Source organism: Lipotes vexillifer, unplaced genomic scaffold (genome assembly GCF_000442215.2).
Source record: "Lipotes vexillifer unplaced genomic scaffold, Lipotes_vexillifer_v1.1 scaffold778, whole genome shotgun sequence".
Lineage (NCBI taxonomy): Eukaryota > Metazoa > Chordata > Mammalia > Artiodactyla > Lipotidae > Lipotes > Lipotes vexillifer.
This window is the reverse complement of record NW_006774127.1, coordinates 71,569-83,672: the sequence shown is the minus strand read 5'-3', so window position 1 is coordinate 83,672 and position 12,104 is coordinate 71,569. Positions and strand designations below refer to the sequence as shown.

The 12,104-nt window shown below is 35.7% G+C and overlaps 1 pseudogene; it reads left to right on the top strand.

Annotated features, from left to right (window-relative positions):
• Nucleotides 1–224: 224 nt before the first annotated feature.
• Nucleotides 225–12,104, top strand: part of LOC103077323 (alpha/beta hydrolase domain-containing protein 17A pseudogene) — a 48,841-nt pseudogene continuing 36,961 nt past the window's right edge.

Sequence of the window (12,104 nt, the reverse complement as noted above, 5' to 3'; positions counted from 1 at the left end):
CATCAGTGCCTGGTGGAATTTAGTCTTTTTCATCCTTGCCGGCTCTTCTGATTGTCAGAGAACTATGTCATGGGAGGAAGAGGAGAACGAAGGGAATTCAGTCTAGTAGAGCATTATGAGTTGTGCAGCCATGTGTCTAAGAAGAGAAGCAATCAATGCCCTGTGCTCAGAGAATAGCTCCAGGAACAAGCTGTGTACCTCTGGGTCTCAGGAGGTTGGCGCCCGCCATGAATGGCCTGTTGGTGACCGAGCTCTGCTGCCTCTTCTGCTGCCCACCCTTCCCCGGCTGCATCGTCGCCAAGCTCGTCTTCCTGCCTCCAGTGCCCACCTACTCGCTGGTGCCTGAGCCCGAGCCCGGCTCGGTGGGCCAGGGCCACTCCCTCGGGAACCTGCGGGCCTCGGCCGGCACCCCCCGGGGCACTGGAAGCTCCACCTGCTGGAGCGCGCCGACTTCTGGTACAGCCAGCGCAAGCTGGACACCATCGGGGTCTTGGCGACCAAGAGCAGCTGGGACAACCGCGTCTCCTGCATGTACGTGCACTGCGTGCCCAGCGCCGGGTACACGGCTCTCTTCTTGCAGGGCGACACGGTGGACCTGGTCCAGATGAGCAGTTTCTGCATCAGCCTGGGCACGCGCATCAACTGCAATATCTCCTCCAACTACTCTGAGCAAGCGCTTGGAGAAGAACCTCTATGCCCACAGAGGCCTGGCAGGCCCTGCGCATCAGGTATGGCATCAGCCCGGACAGCACCATCCTCTACGGGCAGAGCATCATCAGCACGGTGGCCACCGTGGACCTGACCTTGCGCTACCACTGTGCCATGGTGGTGCTGCACTTCCTGCTCACCTTGGGCATGCGCATCACCTTCCACGACACCAAGAAGACCTACTGCCGTGACGCGTTCCGCAATGCCTAGAAGGTGTCCCAAGACGCTCTGCGTCTTTATTCCTGTCCTGCCCCTAGGTTCTTCACAACCTTTATGTTTTCGGTTTTATTTTTTGGATTCCATATATATGTGTTAGCATAAGGTATTTGTTTTTCTCTTTCTGACTTACTTCACTCTGTATGACAGGCTCTAGGTCCATCCACCTCACTACAAATAACTCAATTTTGTTTCTTTTTATGGCTGAGCAATATTCCATTTTATACATGTGCCACATCTTCTTTATCCATTCATTTGTCGATGGACACTTGGGTTGGTTCCATGTCCTGGCTATTGTAAATAGAGCTACAATGAACACTGTGGTACATGACTCTTTTTGAATTATGGTGTTCTCAGGGTATATGCCCAGTAGTGGGATTGCTGGGTCATATGGTAGTTCTATTTGTAGTTTTTTAAGGAACCTCCATACTGTTCTCCATAGTGGCTGTATTAATTTACATTCCCATCAACAGTGCAAGAGGGTTCCCTTTTCTCCATACCCTCTCCAGCATTTATTGTTTCTAGATTTTTTGATGATGGCCATTCTGACTGGTGTGAGGTGATACCTCATTGTAGTTTTGATTTGCCTTTCTCTAATGATTAGTGATGTTGAGCATCCTTTCATGTGTTTGTTGGCCATCTGTATATCTTCTTTGGAGAAATGTCTATTTAGGTCTTCTGCCCATTTTTCGATTGGATTGTTTGTTTTTTTGATATTGAGCTGCATGAGCTAAGCAACTATCCTTTGAGAAGCCCACATAGGAAGAAGTGTCCTCAGGAGAGAAGCAGGTTTCTCTTAGAGAAAGAACATAAAAGGGATGCCCAGAGAAAATACTATGGAGACCATTCTGAAAGGACGTATAGTGGAAACAGTTCAGGAATTTGCGACTCAATATTTGTTTTCTCTTTTCCCTTCTAGCATTCATTTTGAAATAAAAACATCACAAATGGAAAAGCTGATATACACAGGAAGGAACACATGTTTAGATTACTCATCTTCCATGTGCAATGAAAAGTACTTATTAATTAGTGTTGGGGCATGCTGACACTCATGGTGGTTGATATGATTAGAAAGGAAAAAATCAGAGAGATGTAAAATTTCTCTAAAGAAAAAGTTTATCTGAATTGGGAGTTAAAATCAAATAGTCATCTCAATATAAATGAATAATCTTTATAGCAGGGTTTATCCATATACATTTTATAGGAGTATAAAGCTCCCAATACATCAGAAATTTAGTGTTTGAAGTTGATTAATTAGCAATTTAAATTTTAAAGTAAATTAAAACCCTGTAATTGAAAACTATACATTTTTAACTTAAAAAAAACAAAGTAATTTTCATCATGAAGCAGTCTGACGAGTTCAAGTCCAGAGGACTTTGGAGGTTCATTTCATGTAATGGATATTTTATAGACAGTTTTATTTTCTTTCAATGGCTTTATGGGAGATATTTCATTTTTCATTTCCCTTCATGTCAGTTAGAAAGTCATTAAATGAATATGTAATGATTCCTGATTAATATTTTAAGGCTCTAAATATTTTAGCAATTCTGACAAAGCTATAAAACAACTTCTAATTATGTTAACATATAAAGGAAGGGGGAAAGGTGATAGAACAAGGAAAACAATATTCAATAAATTTCAGGCCTATACTTTTAAATTACAATCATAAATTACTTAAATAATATCACATTATATGCTGAAAAATAACAATCAGCGGTACAATATTACCAAAGAATCACTGTGAGATAAATGTTAGCCTATGTTTCTATTAACATTATAGAAACATCTGATGATCTTCTTGATATAGTAACAAATCCTGATGTCACTTCGGCTCACATACTGTTCGATACACAGAAATTATTTTCTGTATATTTATCGTTAAATGAAAAATCTGTGAAATGTGTAATAAACAGTAACTGAAATAACTATTCTGATTTAAACACATCTTGATTAATTAGAATTTACTAATAATTATTAATCTTATGTATCATAAAATATCATTTAAGCTTTGCATATTTGAGCTGTTAGGTAAAGTGTAATGACATACAAAATATTAATGTAACCATGAATCAGTGTAGCCTAATGGCTAAGATCACGTACATTGTGCAATCTGTCAATGTTCAAATGCTATTTCTATGAATTCCAACCTTAAAACAGGGGCATGTTAAAACTTCTTGTGCCATAGTTTCCTATCTATAATATGGTAATAAGAGTACTTACCTGATAGAACTGTTGGGAGGATGAAATGATTAATACAAAAGCATAAATTCTCAGCTCACATAAATGTTCACTACTTTTGTTGCAGAGGGCCTGTTACCTCTGGGCTTTGGGCCCGATGAGATGGACAGAGCAGCAGAGGTGGGTGGAGGTAGGTGAGGCAATAATTAGTAATATCTGAGTTCTTCCAGTGCCTGAAGTAAGCTGGAGGGTGAGACAAGATCAATTTAATCTTGATCCTCTATTTCTAAACCCATTTGTATCCAGAACTGTGGTCACAAACTCTGATTACAGGTTCTGGATAGCAGCTAGTAATTTTAGCACAAGATTCATGTTGTGGCTTCTATAAGAAAATGAAACAGTTAAAACATGCTAATTATGCATTAACAAAATGCTCTCATTTTTGGTAGAGAATGTTAAAAAGATTATTCAGCAAACTTTTATTAATTAAAAGAAATATTATTAATAGTAGGATTCTTAATTTATTTTACAGCATTTATATGTCAACTACATTATAAATAAAGCATGAATATATGTTTATTTTAGTTTATCATGATAATTTAAGCTCCGTTATGTAAATATTTTTCTCAGAGGAACAAATATACTAAAATGCGAATTATGGACAGTTAAAACAGATGATACGTGCTTTTTATTCTTTATTAGTTTGATATATTTCCAGTAAATTACTGTATTGAAATAAATTTCAAAATATCATTAGTAATTTATGCATAAATATGAAGATATATTCTGAAAATAAATTTATTATTTTATAGTTAGTTCTTATATTTATTCTTGCTTTATTGCTTTATAAAGGTAAACAAAAAAAAACAACAAAAAAGGGAGTAAAATACTCTTTCTAAGTGTTAACAGCAAATAAAAACAGATTTTTCATTTAGAGATACAATTTTCAGAACTTCAACACTACTAAATCAGTGGCATCCAGTGTGCAATATAATGCAAACCACATATTTGATTTAGAATCTTCTAATATCCACTCTAAAAAAAAATAAAATGAAACCAATTACATTAATTTTGTAAGTAGTAGAAATGTAATGAAAATAAAAAGTATGAGTGCTAGTCTAGTGCCCTTACTAGTATATACTCAAACTACTATTACAGTAATAATCCACTTTCCGTTTTCCTTGACTGCTTCCAGTATAGTCATTTTGTCTCCTTAATGTGGCTTTAAACAGCCTTGCAACAGTTATCCTAACACCTACCACAGTGCTTAAACCTGGTAACCACTCAAAGCCAGTTGTTCTCTGCACTTCCATAAGATACTGTGTATTTGGAAAAACGAACATGCATAATAAATACATGGATGATTTAAACTTGATTGTATGTTTATCTAATTTTAAAGAGCAAATAGTTATTGGGCTATGAACAGTTATTACTAAGTTATTGTGCTTGGTAGTCTGATAAATATACAAATGAATAAAACATAGTTTTAGCCCTCGAGGATAGTTTTAGCCCTTGTTATATAATAGGGAACAAAAAAAATTAGCACTTAGGCTAATAATATTTCCTAAAAATACAAGATTAAAGAAAACTAGCTTAATGCGGGTCATGTGAAAGTAGTGTTGTCAGATTTAACAAATAACAACACAGCATAAATGCCTAGTTAAACTTGAAATTTCAGGTAAACAGCAAATATTTTAAGTACCAGAATGTTCCATGGGCTGTAACATGGATAAGAACTTATTTTTATAACTTCACACTTTATTCAAAATAAAAAAAGTGATTTATAAGTAATTTTTATAGTTCTTGAAAAAGGTAGATGAGTATAATTTATTTCAAATCACTTCTCATTGACTAGTCTCTTGCTCAAGCTAATTTTGGATTTTGTGTGTGTGTGTGTGTGTGTGTGTGTCCTTTTAATTACAATTCAGATTTCTATAACAACAAAGATTTGACACTCATCAAAATTACAGAGATTATTTTACAAATGATATGTGAATTCCCACAAATTATTTGTTGTGAAATTGTTAAGATGTTGAATATTTGTTACATTTTAATAAATTTAATATATATTTCAAAATTAACCTTGAATAAATTTAGTAAAATTAATAAATAAATTTCAAATTTAACCTTGAATTCTATCTTAAAAAATCTAATTTCTTCTGAAAATACAGCAAATTTTGTTCTGTCAGATAGCTTTGAAATAAAAATAAATAAATAGTTAAGGAGAATAATGTAACAAATCTACTGCAAGCGTTTCAACGTACTTTTATTTTTAAATAGAGGTTCCCAGAAAAATAAATTGTCTGAAAAAACATTTAACTTATGGAAAGCAGTTATATCACCTTTGGTGATAGCTGTAAACCAAAATTTAGGAAATCGAAAAATTTTTATAAAAAATCTTGGGAGGACTGGTGGTCCAGTAGTTAAGACTCCATGCTCCCAATGCAGGGAGCCTGGGTTTGATCCCTGATCAGGGAACTAGATGCTACATGCCACAACTAAAAGCCTGCATGCTGCAACTAAGACCTGGTACAGCCTAAATAAATAAATAAATTTTAAAAAAAGAAAAAGAAAATCTCGGTTCCTTTCTTGAATGTGCATTTCTTAGGTTGTTTCTCTTGAGTATATTATCCATATGGCAGGTAGTTGACACTACTCTAATGAGTTCGAAGGTAGTGTAATTCTTTCTTTAAAAGATGATTGTGAGAATTATCATTTTAGAAAGTTAAACAGAGAAAGGTAGCTGCATACACCTATTCTGTCATGAACTATTAAAGTAAGCCAGTCACCATAGAATTTGATCAATTTTAATTTAAGTATCTGGTATCCATGTGATGCGCATTGTTCCTTCTAAAATGTAAAACTGATATCACTCAATGCATCAATTAGTCTCAAGATGAAATTAAAACACGTTATCATATTATACATCAAATATCAATACACCCTGACCTCTTCTTGATAGCTATCACTTAACACCATATTCATAAACAATGAACTCTCTACAGTGCCTTGAATGTACCTATAGATGCTTCTAACTATACCTGGAATTTCCTTTCACCTTTTCTACCTATTCGTACCTAACTCTTATTAAATCTTCAGACCATTCCCCAGAGGTTGCTTTCATGCATCCATCTACCCAGCCACTCATTCAGCAAATATTAAGAGCAATCTATATGAAAAGATATAGGGGCTGAATTGGTTGATAAAATAAGGTAAAGCCCTTGATTTCACAAACCTTCCTTGCTAGTGAAGACAGATGACAAACAAAGATTAAATATGTTATGTTACCTATGAAGGAAAAAAAAAAAAAGATGAGGAATTAGGAATAAAACAGGAGGCATTTCAGATAACATAGTCAGGGGTGGTCTCTCTCATGAGATGAGTTTGTGCAGCAAACTGAATAATGTCTGAACAGATAACTGGGTTTTTAGGTGAGAGCATCAAAGCAGAAAGAGCAGCCAGTACTAAGACCCTGAGAGGGATCAGCACAGGTAAGGACTAGGGAGAAAGAACAGGAGAGGAGATGGGAGATCACATCAAATGGCCATGGTTAAACCTTCCCCAGCATCACCCCAGCCTTCCCCAGCTGCTGGTGGCTTCACAGAGCCCTGCAACATTCCAACCTCAGATGTTACACACCAAGTAGCGAATGACTTTTCTTTTGGCCCCAGGAGATGGTGTTCTGCAGATTCTGTGCTTGCCTTCTACTATAATCCCAGCTCTGAACTACCATTTTGTATTTCAGCCCTTGCCACACTGGCCACACCCTTCATTTTTTGAACACTTATTAGTAACCACAGTTTTCTGCAAAGCACCATTGTGTGTCATGTGGAAAAGCAAGATTTTTTTCCTTAAGGATATTTATAATTAGTATTTTCTTCAATTAAATATTATGTAAAGAAAGTCTTGCTTAGTTTCACGTAGGTGATGCACAAAAACTGCCATGGGAGTTGAAAAAAGGGAGATTATTTCCTTCAACTGACTTTCAAGGTGGTTGCAGGGAGACGTGGCAACTCAGGAGTGGACACAGAGGGTCTTGGGGGGATAGAAATGTCCTTTCTAAACTCTGAGGTTTGGGTGTACAGTTATTGCAGAGGAATGACCAAGTACCCTGAGTAGACTGTGAAATTCTGAAGTCTGTAATGTATCTTATACTTTGCTCCCCAAATGTGAACTGACAATATCTCACCCAAAATATTCATTTGTATTGCTTCCGCTCTTGTCCAGCTCTCAGAACTACAATTAATTCACTTGGTAGCAGTCAAAGTGATATGTAAAATATAGCTCATTACATCACCTGTCCCCTGTGATTAAGATCTTCTCCTGGTTCCTCTTTACCCTCTGATAAAGTTTACAATTCTTGGACTGTTTTTCAAACCTTCCATGACCCAGCCCAGGTCTATCAACTGGTGTCCAGTTTACATTATTATTATTATTTTTTCACCTATCATGCTTCAACAAAACTGGCTTTTTTTGTTTCCATAAACTGACCAAGCTTTGGGGAAACTTATGGCCCATTTACTAATGATTTCTTTTTCTTTTCCCAAGAATGTTCTTTCCCTTAAAATTTTCAAGCCAAATACTTTTTGTCCTTCATATTTCCACTTTATGGTGTTCTTCTTTACAACAATAAAAATCAGTCACCTAGTCACTTCTATCCTACACCCTCTTTTAATTCTCTGCAAAAAGATTTTAACAGTTTGATGTATTTTCTTGTTGTTTTTATTCACATCTTGTAATAAAAGCTGTATGAGGGTAAGAAATGTTGGTATTGATCGTCACTCTTTTCTCTTTGGTTGGAACAATGTCTATTGTATAGTAAGCATTCAGTGTATATGTAGGATAAACGAATCACGTGTTAAACACGTGAATAAGTCACATGGCACATGGTAGTTAAAAGGCGAGAGACAGATGAGCATTGGTATAAAGTTGAAAATTTATAAAATCCTCACATGGAATGAGTAAAATTGAACATAAATGACTGGAATGTGGGGAAATAAGGAAGGGTAAGTTAGTGTGGATTTATAGAGGATTGTGACTAACAGATTCATTTTAGGTTATGATGAATGTGAATACATGTTTCTTCTGGTCCTTATCTCTCTTAGTGCTGATTAGAAGCAGTTTGCTAAACCCTGTGAGCTGGGCTGGGAAGTGAAAGAAGATACTTGTGAAGTAAGGGCTTTGGCTGATACTCCAGAGCAGTGATTCTGACATTATTCTTTGGCTGATGAGGATAGATACTTCGAATGTGGCAATATCTCCACATACCTCTATTGAAAATTTAAGCGGCCAAATCAACAGGGGACTTAGGAAAATTAGGAAATCTATTCTTCCTTATGGTAAGTTAATGTCCACAAGTTCCTTGTTATACTATGTTTTAAAATCCATTGCACACTTCTAATTATAGAGTAATATTTTCCAGCTGTGCAATGTTCACCTACTAGTATCTGTTATATTTGAAGTTTAGTTCTTCTGAGGGCAGGTGAAAAAGTAGTAAAGTTATTAAGACTAGTTCTGGTAAGCCACAAACTGTTCTAAATCTGAAGCCTGTCATTTTTTTTTTCCTTTAATTTCGACATCGGTTTTATACAAAAGGGATTTATATGCATGTTCAAATAATTTGTTAGATTTGAAATGTTCATGAACTTCCATAAGTGACCTAAGTTTGAACTTTTATTTGTAGTTAAGCCTTGCTAGAAGAAAGGCAGATCTTCTAACTGAGACATAATAAAAAGAATAGAGATAAAAGAAAGACCTGTGAATAATTCATTCACGAATATGTAGAATGAGGTTTGGAGAAGGAAAGATAACTTTCAGATAGAGGCTGACTCTGGGGAATCTGGGGATTTGTTAAAGTCACAGTGTCTGAAGGACATGGTAGGCTCATACATGGTTTGGCTAATAATTAACTGAGTGATAAACAAAGATGCTTGAACCTTCAGTATGAGGGAGTCAACAGTTTAGAATCTGAAATATGATTTTATGTAGGGTTTTGTCCTTGATATGGAGACATTCCCATTAGCATAACTGTGGAAGATATACTAATAGGACTCAGTATAGGAAATAGTTAGCCTGGATATACATAGATTTGTAACCATACAGACTACAGAGAAAGAAACTAGAGAAAAACAAGTTTATGGTTTAGGTCAGTATCAGAGGAGTATGGGGAATGTTGTGATTGATTGTCTTGGGGTTCAATAATATCCTGGAGTTTATGAGAATCAGAAAGTCATGAAGGAAACCAACCATATTGACCAAGTTATTAAATGCCAAGTCTAATTCTCCACTTTGCTAAATTATTGTCAATGTAAACTGGAATATAATTCCTGAAGGTTAGGATTGTCAATAGGTGTTAAAACTTAAGAAAAATGATGCCTTTGGGCTTCCCTGCTGGCGCAGTGGTTGAGAGTCCGCCTGCCGATGCAGGGTACACGGGTTTGTGCCCTGGTCCGGGAAGATCCCACATGCCATGCTGCGGAGTGGCTGGGCCCGTGAGCCATGGCCGCTGAGCCTGTGTGTCCGGAGCCTGTGCTCCGCAACGGGAGAGGCCACAGCAGTGAGAGGTCCGCGTACCGAGAAAAAAAAAAAAAAATGGTGCCTTTGGATATAGCAATTCCATCTTTTTGAATATACTCTTTATTTCAGTCTTTTATTGAAAATAATGCGAAATAGATGGTTTATGGAATCACTTTATATACAAAGACTGGCTAATATTGGTTTCTAATCGTTAAGTATTATAAAATTAATGTAAATCTAATTTATTGTCATAGAAATTTATTCATACTATACTAAATAGTAAAGAAGTGAAACTTAATGCAAGTGAAAAATAGATAATAAAAGCCCCCCTTTAAAATTTGACTAATGGAAGTGAAGAGTTAAATAAGATGACTTGACTAAGTATGCCCAATACATTAATATTATCCCTTAATTAAAAAATATTTTTAAGACAAGGTTCATTGGTTCGTATAGTCCATTTTCTTGCCTGAACTACATCAGCAGGGTAAAGTCTGATTTCTGGTTTCAATCGCTTTGAAGTATTATAAAAACTTCTCAAAGCCATCTGTGAAGCCATTCAGGTGCATATCACATTTCCTCATATTTTAATGTTTTCTTACAGATACCTAATTTACTAACAATTTTAATGATTAAATTTATAAATATTTACATGTTATTAAGGTAGTTTTTAAAGAGACAGAATACTCTGTACACATAGATCATGAGTTTGCTACTATTTAATTAAAATATGTAATGGTAGTAAAATGGGTAATTTATATAGCTAGGTTTGGGCACATACACAACTGATTCTTGTTAAGCATATGACTCAAATAGTGTGAGAAAATCACATGGTTGTACCAGAAGGAAAATTACTAATAGAGGATTCCAGTAAGGATTTGTTATAGAAGCTGGAAAGAGCATCACTTAATCTAAGAGTTGGTTAAATTGAAGTAGGTAGAAAGAACTTCCACTGAAATTGCCGTTTAATAATAAAAAAAAAAATAACGTTAGCTTCTTCTGCCTCTGCAGATAAGAAGTCATATCATATAACAGAGGAAAATGCTTTTATACTGATTACCTTTATGTTATCTTACAGAAGCAAGATCACTAACCCTAGGAAGTAAAACATTATAGTTGGCATCGGGTATAAGTTGTCCTTGCTTTCTTATCATGGTAACAGGCATTAATAAACAAAAATGCTATTTAGTTTTATTTCCAAGTTTCCTAAGATAGTATGATCACAAACTTTAGTTTAGGAAATTTTCTAAACAGTTTTATTTATTAAAATATATCATGGAAAAAGTAGGAGGGTTAAAATGAAAGAAATGTGCATCAATCTCTGTTTATCCACAGGGAAGTTTATTTAACCTCTTTGAACTTCTATGAAAAATGGAAAATAGAAACTATTACATAGAGTGATCATTAAGATTAAACATGGTATTATATAAAATAAATGGTTCCAGTAATATGAGTTAAAAGGCATTTGAAATGAGGAAAGCATTACTGATTTTTGAGAGTTCAACTATAAAATGGATGCATGATAGAACTGAGAAGTAATGTTGAGTCACCTTAAATAGATTAAATGCCTCTCAGGGCAGCAAAATCTTCCTGTAATATGATTTAATATATAGAGAAAGCCAAGGTTTTAATACATCTATTGTATCTAATGTAATGTTTATCACATTTAAGTAATGGAGTAACCCTTTTTGAAAACTCAAAAATAACCCAAACAAGAAAGACAGTCAAAAGGTATCCAGCTATACCCCAATAAAGATGTTAAAAAAAAAAAAGGTATCCAGCGTCAATTTAAATATATTGTTAAAATATATTTTAATTAAATATATTTAAATCTAGATTTGATATGAACCAGTTATGATTATAGCTCATATAAAACAAATAAAACACCCCCAAAACTAAGCAATCAAACCCAAGAAACAAAACAAAAAGATAAAAAGTAAGTGTGCAAATGATATTCAAACAAAACTATATTTGGTCCATTTAAGATGGCATAGAGATAGTCTCTCCACTGTCCTCCAAAAATAAGTATAATCTTTGGAAATAATGCAAGAGAAAACTGAAAGAGAACTCTGAAAAGTAGAAAGAGGATGGCAAATTGCCTAGGGACCAAAAAATGGGAGGAACAGCATAGTGGGAAGACATCTTAGAATCTTTCCTACATTCTGAAGGTTACTATGGTAAATGGAAGAAGACAGCCCTAACCTGGCATTTCTGACCCCCTACCTAGTGACACAATATGGCCCAGGCAGACTCATTCATCTGCTGGACTGAGTGAGTGTCCTGACAACAGTACCAGGCAAGCATGGCAATGAGCAAGAGGGATTGATTGGGTACTTTGCTGATGCTGATGATTAGGAGCCAGAAGAAGCACTCTCCTTCCCCATCACACCTGAGACTCCCCTAGTGCACCCTGTGACATTGTGCAGCCAGGGCACTGGGAAGGGTGACCTGGCTTCCACAAACGTCCATAAAGAGCTCTTTGTCCTCCA